Source organism: Oryctolagus cuniculus, chromosome 12 (genome assembly GCF_051225735.1).
Source record: "Oryctolagus cuniculus isolate XC-2025 breed Fujian yellow rabbit chromosome 12, ASM5122573v1, whole genome shotgun sequence".
NCBI classification, from domain to species: domain Eukaryota; kingdom Metazoa; phylum Chordata; class Mammalia; order Lagomorpha; family Leporidae; genus Oryctolagus; species Oryctolagus cuniculus.
The window spans coordinates 50078848-50094312 of record NC_142878.1 but is presented as its reverse complement, the minus strand read 5'-3'; the positions used below and the strand labels follow the sequence as shown (position 1 = coordinate 50094312).

The 15465-nt window shown below is 40.5% G+C and overlaps 1 long non-coding RNA gene across 18 annotated transcripts in view; it reads left to right on the top strand.

The window, feature by feature from the left end:
- Positions 1-15465, top strand: part of LOC103351184 (uncharacterized) — a 430373-nt gene that overhangs the window by 116831 nt on the left and 298077 nt on the right. The window lies entirely within an intron of this gene.

The following is a 15465-nucleotide window of genomic DNA, read 5'->3' as shown; positions in this document are numbered from 1 at the left end:
CGTGGACAGTGCTGTCCTAGACTCCTCGCTCATCATTACAAATCGTTCTGTGTTCTGCTCTGCTCTGGAGGTCACTTTGATTTACATTTACCGCTATCATCTCTGCCTTCCTTCCTCTTCACGGTTTTCTCTGCTCCTTTATGGTAACTTGGCACATTTTTCTTTTTAAAAGTTAACTTGGGACCAACACCAGGATGATTGACTTTACATTATAGGCATTTGAATTTTCTTAAAACATTATTATAGATGGGTTTTAGGTGAACCAGGGTAAGACCACAAACACATGTGCTATTAGGAGAGCAACTTTCATAAGGGCCCAGTTTTTCTCTCATACCAACACAATTATTCCCGCTCTTACCTTCCTTGCCAATATAGAATTTAGGTGATATTATGAAAATGAGAGTGCTGGGAATGAATTGGAACAATGTAAAATGTATCTTCAAATTTATCAATGCTGTCACCATAATATAAAGAATCATTATTTGATTTTAATTACATGTTATCTGTTAACAGAAGATTCTCATTTCCTACAAAATGAAGAACATGTTATTTTTTACCTCTGAAAAATAAAAATGATTTAGAAGAAAAAAGACAAATTTAGCCTTTGAATATGCATTAGCCATCAAGCAGGCAGTTTTTCTTTCTCTGGAGTAGAATGAAGAAACAACAGCACCAACTAATGACAAGGTAGTGAAGTGAAAGAGATCATAGAATTTAGCAGGAGGATATTATTGACTTGGGGGGTGGGTTAGAAATCAGAACGCCATGGGAAGGATCAGAGACCACTTCCAGTGGATTTTTGGTCATGGCATTGAAGAACCAGTGTCTTGAAAATTTAAGGCTATACTAAAAATAAATTGTGGATAATTTTAAGAGAAATTTTTCCTCCTCTCTGTGAAAGTGCATTTAAAGTGAGCTACACAATGGAACAGAAAGAAAACATTATGTATCATGGTGAAAAATGAAGACTGTTTTCAGAAAGCCCACAATACTGAAAATTTCCACCAGATATATTCAACTATTTTTATAGAGATCCATCTTCTGGGCGAAATTACTTTTTTAGGGCATGGCAAATACTGCACAGTCACAAAACCTTAAAATGAATAAGGGTAATTGGTATCCTATTTCTCAGTTGAATACAATGCTAAATAATGCAGACACATAAAGGCTCAAAAAATTCTTCATGCTTACTTTTTAGTTTCAATTAAATGGACTCATTTGCTTATTTACTTTTGCAGTTGGTTTAATGAGATGGATGTAAAGATTAGGCCTTATTCCATGTAAATAAAATCAAGACATGAAAATACTTAGTGATACTGAAGCTAAGTCTCAGTCTAAGGAAGTCGGATCTGGACCTCTGTGTGTAAAAGGAAGGTAAATCACTGGGGGAATTACTTAACATTATTGAAGAGGGGCTACTATTCAGAAAACGAGTAGCTATGTCTATTGAAAAGAGTATGAGAACGTGAGACTGATGTCCTGCATGAGAATGAAAAAGAATTTGTGGGAGGGAGGAGGGGTGATGTAACTTCTGATGTTCCAGGAGGTAGAAAAATGTGCACCTAAGTGGGAATGTATGGGAAGTGTGCGGTGTTCCATTTGTCTAACGCTGCATGCAGATTACTTCCAAATTTGGTGACATGAACAACCATTTGTTATGTCATGGACTCGAAGTCAGGAATTCCAGGAGTCACATCGGCAGGCAGTCCCTCCTGGAGGTGTCTTGGGTGGTTAAAGGTGTGAAATTTGTCTGGATTGGGGGACCCAGTAGCATAGTTCATAAGTTAATGCTAGTCAGGGGCTGGAGGCTTCAGCTCTTCTCATGGGCCACTCTATGGAGCTGATTGTCCACAGGACCTAGCAATTGGCTTTTCCTGGAGTGAGCAATTCAGGAAGCCAAGTTAAAAGCTATAAATCTTTTTACGATCTTGCCTCAAAAGTAGCACATCATAACTTCTATGGTGTACTACGGATAACCAAGAACTAACTCTGATTCAGTGTGCCCAGGGGAGTGCTGTAGGGGTATAAGTGCCAGGAAATGTGGATCACTGGGAGTCCTTTGGCCACTGTTAGAGAAATTTAATAGGGATTTAAACACTGTTTTAATATGAAATGTGCCTTGCAACCATCCCCTAGTCTTTCACTCCACAACTTTCAGTAAACATAGAAAATGTATTATTGGTTGGGGCATTTGAATTTGCTTTTGAGACCCGAGATAAAAGACCACTCCCGGCTTTGGATATGTGTCAATCATAGTCATCTTTTGACCTTTTCACCTATAAGAAGTGGTGGATCTGAGTTATAAGAACTCCTATAAAATGATGGGAATGTTGAACTAAGGTTTCTTTTCCTCTCACAGGTAACATATTACAATCATTTTCTCACCTAAAACTAAACGTCTAATTCTTTTTCCTACATGATGTATAGCACAGGATGGAGAGAATAGGTTTCTCTATATTTGACCTTTAACATTGTCTTGAGACTATAAAAACCAGTGTGGGAAATCTCATTTAGGCCAATTTTTGCCATACTTATGGCGTCAGAGGGTCATAAAAAATCCTATTCTTCTGTGAGACAATACTCCACCTCCCTCTTTTCTTTCCCTGGTACCTATTTTTTTGAAAGATTTATTTATTTGAAAGAGTTACAAAGAGAAGGAGAGGCAGAGAGAGAGCGAGGTCTTCCATCTGCTGGTTCACTCCCTAATTGGCCACAATGGCTGGAGCTGCACTGATCCGAAGCCAGGAGGTACTTCTGGGTCTCCCACGTGGGTGCAGGGGCCCAAGGACATATGGTACAGGCCATAGCAGAGAGCTGGATCAGAAGTGGAGCAGCTGGGACTCAAACCGGTGTCCATATGGGATGCCGGCATTGCAGGTGGTGGCTTTACCCGCTATGCCACAAGTGCCAGCCCCTCCCCTGGTATCTGGAGGAGAAACAAGAGTGTTGAGGATCCAGAATCAGAAATAGAAAGACTAAGGGAGGAGATGTCTTACTGGATAGTCCTCTGGAGAGTCAGAGCTTCTCAGTCCAGTTCTGTCCATCTGCTGTTTCATGGGGAAGGTGATATTTCTGGAGAATGAACTATTCATCAAGAATCCAAGGAAAACCAAGAAAACACAAAGGTAGAAGAATCGGGCTCTGTGTGATTGCAAAAAAGGCTGATGATGTATCATTCCTTATTTCAGATTTAGTCAAATTTGAGCAATTGCTGGCTTTCATAAATGCACTTGGTGGCACAAGGCTCCATGAATATTCTCTAAGAAAACTATTACTGTGAATCAATGAAATGCTCATTAATATTTCCCTTTTAAACCTGCTTTAGAATAACTATTATTGTGATGGCTAGCATATGCTAAGCATGCAAACTTTCATCCATTTGATTCTTTTTCTTTGCTGAGGAGAATTGCTGCACAGGTACCAACACAATTTGATTGTCACAGGGAAACTTCTGTTTGCAGCTTTCTCAAGCTGTCTATAGAGTTGCTTTAGCTTCATTTACACATTAAGTTCTAAAGTTAATTAATTTGCAATACATCCAGGAAAAGGACTCCTTGGTGTAAAGCAAAAAGCTACAAAAAATTGGAATGTTTAGTTCCCTCAAAGGCATCAAATTGAACTTTCAGTTCAGTTAACATTGATTAAATATCTTGGAACATGGCACAGTAGTAGGTACTGGAATTTGAAATATGCAGAAATTCAACAGGATTTCAAGGTTAATTTTATGAATTTGGGTCGAGAATAATCATTTAAGCTATCTTCATTTTAAAGTCTACAATTCCTTTGATAACTTCCCAATATTGTGTTCAATCTGATTGAAAATCCACTGGGAACAAGACCAAAATAACAGAAGCTATTCTTTCTTGAACCCTAAGTTTGGAATGAAGGAATTTTTCTTACAATTTCAAGAAATGCCTTAAATAATAGAAAATAAATCTTAAAAATTAAACTCAGATTAGTGATAGTGTTGCTTTCAGAAAGACACAATTCAGTAATCCTATTATAAAAAGGATTATATAACAGTAATCATGTTATAAACAGAATTTAACTTTTCATATTTGGAACATACCTGTGTTTACTATTTAAGTTATCATGATAAAAATAGTATTTTTTAATATTATGAGGAACAAAGAATACTTCAGAAGGGAGAGAGGAGTAAGGTTTAGAACTTTAGGATTTTGCCAAAGATATCGACAAAAGTTTAGCAAAATAGATCCACTTCATGCCTCTGGAACTCTCCTGATCTGACAATGCTTCAGTACCTGCCAGTACTTTCGCTGTAAGTGTCAAATCTTGGTTTATAAACAAAGCAGGTACAATGAGTTCCTTTCTTAGGTTAAAACCACACTAGGTCTGTAGTTCATGGAATCAGATGTCTACAGCAGATTTCCAAACACTAAAGCAGTTTCTGTGTCCATATTGCATTTTCAATTTGTCCTGCTTATCCTGTGGGATTTTTAAAAGTTAAGTTTACCTTAATTTTGAGTCAGTACCATTCACTGAAAAATATATTCCAAAAAAGTGGTCTTTTTCTGCTGCACTGCAGTGACACTGTCGTTGTATAGTTGCAGACTATGTGTTGCAGATCTATTTCTGATTTATTCTTGCATCTGCTCCACACTGGCCTAAGTATCCATGATCTCCAAAGAGCCTGTAACTTTCTCTTCATTTGTTTTGTGTATTCGTGGGCCGTTATATGTTCACAGAATTTTAGAATTGGCTTGTTAATATCAGCAATGATAATAACCTGAAGTGGTAGCTGGAATCACACTTAGTCTATGAAACAAATTGAAGAGATCTGGATCTTTACAATATTGACTATTCCAATCCTAAAAGTAGGAGATACTCTACCACTTATATAAGTAGCCTCAATTTTTCTCATAAAGACTTTCCAGGTGGGAGTCTTACATAATTTTTGTTAGATATTCCTACTATTTGATATTTTTGATGCTGTTACACAGGTAAAATTATTTTCAAATTGTTTGTTGCTTAGAATGTGGCATTGCAATTGACTTTTGTACATTGATATTGTGTCTAAAGACTTCTTCTGAAGTTGCTTTTTAATTCTCATATTTTATATCTGGATTCTTTTGGACCTTCTCAGTACAAAACTGTTGTCTGCAAATAATTGTAATATTTTCCTTTATAATCCTTTTTCTTTTCCTTGTATTACTTTAGCTAGGATATACAGTTCAAAATTGAATACATGAGCAATCTCTTATTCTTGACCTTAAGGAGACTGATTTTAATATTTTATTAAGTATGGCTCTATAAGGAGTTTTGTAGATGAGTACTTTCATTATATTTATTTCAGTAATTAGTAATTATTAATCATTGTTTCTTTAGCCTACTTTGTTCAGCCTATTAATGGGTTTTCCCACACCTTCCAAAAACTTTATAAGTAGTTTTTGCAAAATGCCTCTCAGTTTTTCACATTGACAAATCTGTTGGCTGATCGACTCCATACTTTTTCTTGAAAGAAAAGACTTTGTCTACGTGCATCCCAACTGGCTGCTTCCAGTGGCCTTTGCTCTCACACTGAAAAAGTCTAGTTGCCTGGTTCTGGTTTCCAGAAGCTGAGCTGTTTCTAATTTCTCTATTTTGTTTCTTGTTTACTTCCTCCCTTGTTTTGGTGGTAAAAACTTCAGCAGTGACCTGTGAGCGCCAGAGCATGAGGCAGCTTAGGGCATCAGGGCAGGTATGGGGGGAAACCTCATTGGAAAAAGTTTGAGTGAACAGATAGGCTTTAGCACTGTAAATGCAGAGGGGAAAGGCAGGAAAAAACTGCTGCCATGCTTCAGCTCTTGGCAATAATGAAGCCACTTTATTAAACACACAGTGTGATAAATATTCTTCTTGAGTGTGTGTTTTCCATACCATTTATCAAAATGACTAAAGCATATTTTAAAAAGAAAAAATAAGGTATTCATGGAATTCCTGAAAATCACTAAGACTTGTTAAACTTCAAACTGGCTTACCAAAAATCCCAGTAACCTTTCTTGTAAATAATACTCATTCAACAAATATTTATTCAGTATATTCTATATCCTAAGCTTTGTTCTATATGTTCTAAGTATATCAATGAATACATTCAATATATTCCTTCATGAGAGAAGACAAAAAATAAATCTAACCAAGTTAATTCCATTAAATGAGGGAGGTGATAAGGGATGTAAAAATATGGGTATTAGGAGTTCAGGACAGGAAGCAAAGTACAGTTTTTAACTGAGCACCAAAAAGGAAACCTGTTAAAGTGAAATGAACACTATGAGAAATGGTGACTTGATCAGCCCTCACCCTGACTGTTGATGAAAAACTTAATACGTTATCCCTCTTAGTATTTTTTTTTTGTTTGTTCTACTTAATACTTTTGGTTGAATACTGTAATCAATACACGATTCTTCTTAAGTGCTGAAACTTAAAAAAATATTTATTTTATTTGAAAGTCAGAGTTACATAGAGAAGGAGAAGCAGAGAAAGAGAGAGGTCTTCCATCCACTGGTTTACTCCCCAGTTGGCTGCAGTGGCCGGAGCTGTGCCATTTTGAAGCAAGGAGCCAGGAGATTATTCTGGGTCTCCTATGAGGGTGCAGGAGCCCAAGGATTGGGCCATTTTCTACTGCTTTCCCAGGCCATAGCAAAGAGCTGGATCAGAAGTATAGCAGCTGAGACTTAAACCGGTGCCCACATGGGATGCTGGCACTGCAGGCGGCAGCTTTACCCGCTATGCTACAGTGCCGGCCCCACAAAGTGCAGTTTTAAATAAGGTGGTCAGGACAGGCTCCATTGAGAAGGTGGTGTTTGTGTGGTGTTTGAAGAGGGCATCAGGCAGAGGAAATATCTAATTCCAGGGCCTGAAGGTGGCCCCAGCTGTTAAGAGTCCAATAATAGGAAAGGGTTAATGTGGCTAATGGCAGAATGAATGAGAGAATGCATAGTGATGAAGTGAGGTAAACCATATTGTGCCACATAGGCCGTTGTTAGTTCTTAGACTTTTACTCTTGAGTGAATTAGGAACCTTTGGTAAGCTGGTGATGCGGCTCAATAGGCTAATCCTCCGCCTTGTGGCGCCGGCACCCGGGTTCTAGTCCGGGTCAGGGCGCCGGATTCTGTCCTGGTTGCCCCTCTTCCAGGCCAGCTCTCTGCTGTGGTCAGGGAGTGCAGTGGAAGATGGCCCAAGTGCTTGGGCCCTGCATCCCGTGGGAGACCAGGAGAAGTACCTGGCTCCTGCCATCGGATCAGCGTGGTGTGCGCCGGCCGCGGCGGCCATTGGAGGGTGAACCAACAGCAAAGGAAGACCTTCCTCTCTGTCTCTCTCACTGTCCACTCTGCCTGTTATATATATATATATAAAAAAAAGGAACCTTTGGTGAATCTGGAATAGAGGAGGGATGTAATCTGACTTGTATTTTGAAGGACTCACTAGTGTTGTATTGAAAAGAGATTTTAGGAGACAAAGGCACAAATTGATAGGTCAGCCCAGATACTGAAGTTACTGGTGGTTCCAATCAAAGTGTTAGCAATGTAGGTGGCAGTGCATGTGGCGAGAAGTGAGTATTATCATTGCTGGGAAATATAACCCTTAAAACTATTTGCTTAAAATAGCATTATTTATCATCATTCTGTAGGTTGGCCATGTAGTTGCTCTGATGGTTTCTTCTAGATTCATGTGGATACATTTTTCTGGAAGTCTGTGTAGAGGATCCAAAATGACCTTCCTTATGCAGTGAGGGATCCTTGGTTCTCCTCCACCCATCTCCTTGTGGTTCAGTACTAGACAAGCTCATGAGCCACACTATTCCAAAGAGGGAATGTGAATACTGAGAAATACTTACCTCAGAGTCACATAATATTGCCCCTGCCACATTCCTTTTCTTTTTTTTCCCTAAAATGAGCCAAAAGGATAGACCAGATAGACTTAAGTGGTGAGGGAATAGATTCCATATCTTGGTGAAAGGAATTACCAAGGGACATAACAAGGATCTTAAATATTAGAGTAGGAGGAATTTGTAGCTGTGGTTTCAAAACACAATCTATTCAGTGTCTTTTAATTTTTAGAATTATTTGAGAAGCAGTGGAGTTAGACATATGGAGCTTCTCCTCACTGATGCACTCCCCAAATGCCCAAGGCTGGGCCAGGCCAAGCTGGGAACCAGGAACTAAACTCAGGCTTCTCTTGGGCGGCAGGTATCCAGCTACTTGAGCTGTCACCTGCTGCATCCCAGGGTGTGCATTAGGAGGAAGCTGGTATCAAGAACAGAGCCAAGGCTCAAGTACAGGCATTCCAATATAGGATGAAGGTGTCTCATCTTGCAATGTAACCACGAGGCCAAATGCTTGCCCTGGTATTCACATTTGAGAGTATTTGTCAGATGCATGATGTGAAAGATACAACCGCAGGGTGACTGAAATTTTTGGTTTCAACAACTGCAAGAGGGAGTAAATCAGCTGTGGTGGTGAAGACTATGGGTAGATTGTTTTTGGTGGGAAGAACAAGATTTTGGCAGAGAAACTGATCAGAATACTCCATTTGCAGCTCAGTGTTAAGTCCACGTACGTTTGAGGCAAAGTCTTTGGTGCTAGGCCCCTCTAGTCAGAGTGGTCTGTATGACAAATCATAGTTGGCTCAAGGGAAAGTGTCGCTCCCCCATTCGCGGAGGAACGACACAGGACCCTGTGCTGTTCTTTTGTCTGCTTGGCCCTTCCCGGGTTTGCTGTCGTTCCCTCACTCGCGGAGGAACGACGCTGTCCCGGGTTAGCTGCCGGCCCCTCCACCTCCGTGGAGGGGCGGCACCCCCCACTGCTTTCCCCGCTTCCGCGGAGGAGCGGCACACCACTGGCCGGCTCTCTCGGGGGCTGCTCAGATGTTCCTCAGGTGTTCCCTCAAATGTTCCCGGTGCATGTTGTCTCTCTCCTCCTTTATAGTCCTCTTCCACCAATCCATGCTCTGCTGCCCACACGCCGAGCATGCCGCTCTCCTCCAATCAGGAGCAGGATCAGCTCCTGCAGCTTATCAAACTGATGAGGCAGCTGCGTAGAGGTTGTTTGCTCCCTCTCAGCGCCATATTGTGGGAGAGCAGATGCATAGAATTAGTCCTAGTTCCAGTAACTTAGTCTAGTCTCAGTTGCTCCCCACGGGAAAGATGGACAGGAAAAGTCTTCTATGTTCTAGAAAGTGAACTTGCTATGTTTAGAAGTGGTTCTCTGGGCCTGGGAAAGAACAGGTAGCTAATGCCAAAGGCAAGTTCCAGGAGAAAGAGTTGTAAGAGATTTGCAGTTCAGAAACAGATCTAAATGACTATTGCTCTGTTGCAAACCTAATATCCTTCCAGAAGATAAATACAGATGAGCATGATAAGTCAAAATTTCCCCATTGTTACACCAGGGATGAGTCTATAGCAAAACTGCTTCTACATCCTGTAGATGTGAAATATGACCCACAACTTAAAATCATCTATTTGTATTCTGTTTTGAGTGAAGGGAAATCTCAAAAAGGAATATGGGACTCTCCTCTTGGCCTACAAACACAACAGATCAAACCCAGGGGACAGAAATTTTAGAGGCACAGTGTACTAATTCTGTATGAATCTTCATTAGCCAGCCTGTGTGTGAGGGTATATGGATACAGAACCTGGTGTATTTGTACACACATTTATATATGTGAATATTGGTAACTGTTCAGTTGACCACTCTTTGGAAGAAGGACTCGGATGGTGATAAGAAACAGGTTGTTATTCAGGCTGGTACACATTCGTGGTGACATTTTACAAATAGGCTGTAAAAGATGGAATATATTCTCTAGCTGGTTTGACAGGCTACCCAGAGGTAGAGGCATGGACTCTATGACCTTTGAAAGTCAATTTTCATCTCAAGATTTTACATTCCAATTATGTCTGATGGACTATTTAAATAAATGATGCTTTTTCTATTAGGGAAGAAAATTGACTAGAATTCATTCTATTTGAAAATGCTGCAAAAACTTGAAAATAGGTCAACTCTTAATTATCTAGGGTAATAGGGAACATCTTGGATGGATTATCCCAAACCACAGGTAATTAACAAAATGTGCAAATTAGGCACTGATTCATAGCATTCATTAAAATTTACATTTAAACTACTACTTAAGCAGCATACATTTGTAGATGAGCAAATCAACATGGTAAAAATAATTTTAAGATACAGACATTTTAAATGTAGACTTGAAAATACCAAAGACTGGACAATCTAAAATATAAGAACATAAAAAAACCTAGGGAAAAGGGAATTGAAGTTTATTTCAGTGAAAAATTTTTTGTAACCAACGTTTTCCATGAAGACCCCTCATATTTTACTCTAAAATTCAGAACATTTACCTAGTGCTCCACTAAACTTGACATTTTAGCATCTTGTTTTTACAAAAGGCATGGAAGAGATCAACAAGTTTTTCATTCCCTGGGAACCCTCCTGTTGGCTGAACACCAGACTGTGTCCTGCCTGTTGGTATTCATGTCTATAAGGACATCTGTTTGGTATTTCACAGACGTGTGTCAGGAAGACAAAGAACAGCAAAATGTGAGAATGAGTGGGGAAGTGAGCAGGAGAAGCCAGAGACATAAATAACAACAGGACAATCCTTAACAGATTATTGTAACCACCTTTTTCTGTCTTGTCTTCAGTTTTCCAAAAAATACCTGGCTAGAAGGAATTTTCATTCCACCAGAGTTCTAAAAATTACCTTTTGTCATTTTATAATTTTCTGAAACAACACATGATGTGTTTTTATTATTTCTTGACCTATCGTGTGTCCAATATTATTCTTAGCAAATGCTGATTCCTCCCATCCCACAATAGCCCTATGGGATAAGGATTATGCTTACTTGCTTTTCTTAAAGTTTATTTACTTATATTTACTTGAAAGGCAGACACACATACACACAAATCTTCCTTCTGCTTCTCTCCCCAATGCCTGCAATGGTAAGGTCTGGGCCAGGCTGATGCCAGGAGCCCAGAAATTCCATTAAGGTTTCCCACATGGGTTGCAGGTACCCAAGTGCTTGGACCATCATCTGTTGCCTCCCAAGATGCATTGGTGGGAAGATGGATTGGGAGCAGAGGTGCTGGGACTTGAACACACACTCCAATATTGGATGCAGGCATCTCTAGTGGTGGCTTAACCCACTGTGCCATAAGGCCCACCCTGATTATTTGCATTATACACATGATACTCAGAAAAGTCCCTGATAGCATGGTTTAGAGGTAGAGTTTAAACCTAGGCTTGTCTGGGTGGGACATTTGGCTCAGTGGTTAAGCTGCTGTTTGGGACATCTGCATCCCATACTATAGTGCCTCATTGATGGTCACACTCTGCTTCCATTCCAGCTTCCTGCTGATGAACACCCTTCAGTGCAGCAGGGGATGGCTTTAAGTACTTGGTCCCTACCACCTATGTGGGAGACTTGGATGTAGTTGCAGGCTTCTGGCTTTGGCCTAGTCCTGCCCTGGCTGTTGCCAGCATTTCGTGAGTGAATTGGTATGTGGAAGATCCACCTCCACCCCCTCCACTCTGCCTTTCCAATAAAATAAAAAGTAAAATAACAGTAATGTTAAGTAAAACAAAAGTAGCATAAAACAGAACAATGTAAAATAAACTGAGTTCCCTCTGATGCCAAAGCCCGTGATCTTGGTACTAGCTCAGTGGTTTTCAAAGTCTGTCCCCTTTCTATCTTGTCCACACGGACATTCACGTCGTGCATCTCTTGGGAAGTTACTGGAAATCTAAGTTCTCAGGCCTCACCTCTGATAGGCAGAATCAGAAACTCTGAGGTTGGGGCCCAGCCATCTGTGTGTTCCTAGGTCACACACATCACCCCTTACAGGTGGTGCTGATGAATGCTCAAATGGAGAACCACTGTGCTGCACTGCACTTCATGAAAACACATGTGTAACCAGAGGACTGGAATTCATTGCAGGTGGTGTCACAGGGAGAAAGGCCAGTGGTTTAAATTATTTGAGCTTCTTAACTGGATTCCCCCCTTTTTTTTTTATAATGTCCCACTAACTTTTTTTTAAAGATTTATTTATTTGAGAATCGGAGTTAGAGGAGAGGCAGAGAGAGAGAGGTCTTCCATCTGATGGTTCATTCCCCAATTGGCTGCAACAGCTGGAGCTGCGCTGATCTGGATCCAGGAGCTTCTTCTGGGTCTTCCCACGTGGGTGCAGGGGCCCAAGGACTTGGGCCATCTTCTACTGCTTTCCCAGGCCATAGTAGAGAGCTGGATCGGAAGTGGAGCAGCCGGGTCTTGAACCCATATGGGATGCTGGGAGCTTCAGGCCAGGGCGTTAACCCACTGTGCCACAGCACCGGCCCCAACGATTCCCTATTTTTAATTTTTTCCACTGTCAGTTTTCTTCTTGAAAAAAGTTCCTCAAAATGATTTAAAGAGAATATTGTGTGATATCACCCGGAGGTCTCTAAAGTGGATTATGTGCAGTCCAGGCACAGGTCAAATATGCAAGACAATTCATCAGGCTACAGGAAGAAAATACTAGAATTTCTACTAATTTTTATCTAAAAGTAAAAGGGAAAGAGGTTCTGATCGTATTGGTTACAGGCTGACAGTGACGTGTAAGTTTACATGTGGTTACATATGTGTTACCAGATAGGACTTCCCTTGTGTACTGGCTCGCATACTCTGTGTACTCTAGCTGTGGGTGGCAGACAGCTGTGCAAAGGTACAACCTGTCAGCCTCATGGATCCGCTGTCGAGCATCTGTCTCATCAACCATCGTGGGCCTTGTTCTACCACTGTTCTGCATTTCTTAAGCGTGCACAAATACGAAAGTCTAAGAACCCTGACAGGGAGCTCGGAGCCAGAAGATGAGTGTTCACCCTACTTTTTTTCCTAGACTGACGTGATTGCAGGATCCCTGGTATGACCAACCTCATTGCCCTTAATAGTAACAGGCCCAGTTATGTAGCTGTGAATTAGCCTTTGACCCTTCTTTGTATTCTTTGCCTGACCCTGACTCTGGTTCCCCTTTGTGGTATCATTTCTAAAAGTAAGGTCCTTGTATAAAAATCATTATCTTAGACTCTGAAGAAGAACACAAGCTAAGCAAGGTGCATACTAAAATATCTTTATAAACAGATATAAACATTTTGGAGAGTGCTGATCTAATGCTTTAACTGTCAACTTTTTTTATATAAAGAAATGGCCCATTATATAATTTTTTAAAAAAGATTTATCTACTTATTTGCAAGGCAGAGCTAAAGACACAGAGACGGTGGTCTTCCACCCTCTGGTTCACTCTCTAAATGACTGCAATGGCTGGAACTGGGCCAATCCAAAGCCAGGAGCTTCTGCCTGGTCTGCCACACAGGTGCAGGTGCCCAACCACTTGGGCCATCTTCTATTGCTTTCCCAGGGCACCAACAGGAAGCCAAATAGGTGTAGCATATGGGACTTGAACTGGCCCCCATATGGGATGCTGGCACCACAGGTGGAGGTCCAATCATCATGCCACAGAGTCGGCCCACATTATGTAATATTCTAATGCTTGACTATGAATGAGATACACACTATGACTGTGTGCTATTTTCATGAGCATACAAGTGTTAGCTATAACTCTGTCCTTCTTTTTCCCATTCAAGGAAGCAGACTGAGGCAAGTCAGTAAGGGTACTCTTATTAATGGAATAGTTTTTTTCAAAAATTTATTTTTGTTTTTAACAAACTCAGTATAGCTCATAGATACAATTCTAAGAATACAATGATTTTCCCTTCCTCCCCTCTCCTCATCTCTTTCTGGGTTTTGAGATAGCATTTTCAATTTGCGTTACATTCAATGGTTTAATTCTCCACCAAATAAAATTTCAACAGGTAAAAATGAAAAATGTCCTAGTTTGGTAGCAATATAGACAAGAGCTATAAACAATAGTTAAATGGAAAAATGACCATTTCACTCACCTGCAGTAAGTTTTAAGTAATCAATCATTAAAAATATAGTAATATAACATTCTTTTTTAACTTTTATTTAATATAAATTTCCAAAGTACAGTTTATGGATTACAGTGGCTTTTCCTCAAATAACTTCCCTCCCACCCGCAACCCTCCCATCTCCCGCTCCCTCTCCCATTCCCTTCACATCAAGATTCATTTTCAATTCTCTATATATACAGAAGATCAATTTAGTATATATTAAGTAAAGATTTTAACAGTTTGCACCCACACAGAAACACAAAGTGTAAAATACTGTTTGAGTACTAAGTTATAGCATTAATTCACATTGTACAAAGCATTAAGGACAGAGGTCCTATATGAGGAGTGAGTGCACAGTGACTCCTGTTGTTGACTTAACAAATTGACACTCTTGTTTATGGCATCAGTAATCTCCCTAGGCTCTAGTCATGAGTTGCCAAGGCTATGGAAACCTTTTGAGTTCGCCGACTCCGATCTTATTTAGACAAGGTCACAAAGTGGAAGTTCTCTCCTCCCTTCAGAGAAAGGCACCTCCTCCTTTGGTGACCCGTTCTTTCCGCTGGGATCTCACTCAGAGAGATCTTTCATATAGGTCTTTTTTTGTTTGTTTGTTTTTGCCAGAGTGTCTTGGCTTTCCATGCCTAAAATACTCTCATGGGCTCTTCAGCCAGATCTGAATGCCTTAAGTGCCAATTTTGAGGCCAGAGTGCTGTTTAGGACATCTGCCATTCTATGAGTCTGCTCTGTACCTGCTTCCTATGTTGGATCTTTCTCTCCTCAATTCTATCAGTTAGTATTAGCAGACGCTAGTCTTGTGTGATCCGTTTGACTCTTAGTCCTATCATTATGATCAATTGTGAACTGAAATTGCTCACTTGGACTAGTGAGATGGCATTGGTACATGCCACCTTGATGGGATTGTATTGGAATCCCCTGGCATGTTTCTAACTCTACCGTTTGGGGCAAGTCCGATTGAGCATGTCCCAAATTGTACATCTCTTCCCTCTCTTATTCCCACTCTTATATTTAACAGAGATCACTTTTCAGTTAAATTTAAACACCTAAGAATAATTGTGTGTTGATTACAGAGTTCAACCAATAGTATTAAGTAGGACAAAAAAATACTAAAAGGAATAAAGTATTAAGTTCATCAACAGTCAGGACAAGTCACTGTAATATAACATTCTTAATGTTATATTACTCTGCTTTGACAAGGTATATATAAAATGAAGTTTGACAGAACTATTTTCAGGGGCTGGAGCTGTGGCATAGTGAATAAAGCTGCCACCTGGGATGCTGGCATCCCATATGGGTGCTGGTTCAAGTCTTGGCTGCTCCTCTTCTGACCCAGCTCTCTGCTGTGGCCTGGGAAAGAAGTAGAAGATGGCCCAGTGTCTGGGCCCCTGCACCATGTGGTACACCTGGATGCAGCTCCTGGCTTCAGATCAGCTCAGCTCTAGCCATTATGGCCTTTTGGGGAGTGAACCAACAGATGGAAGACCTTTCTAT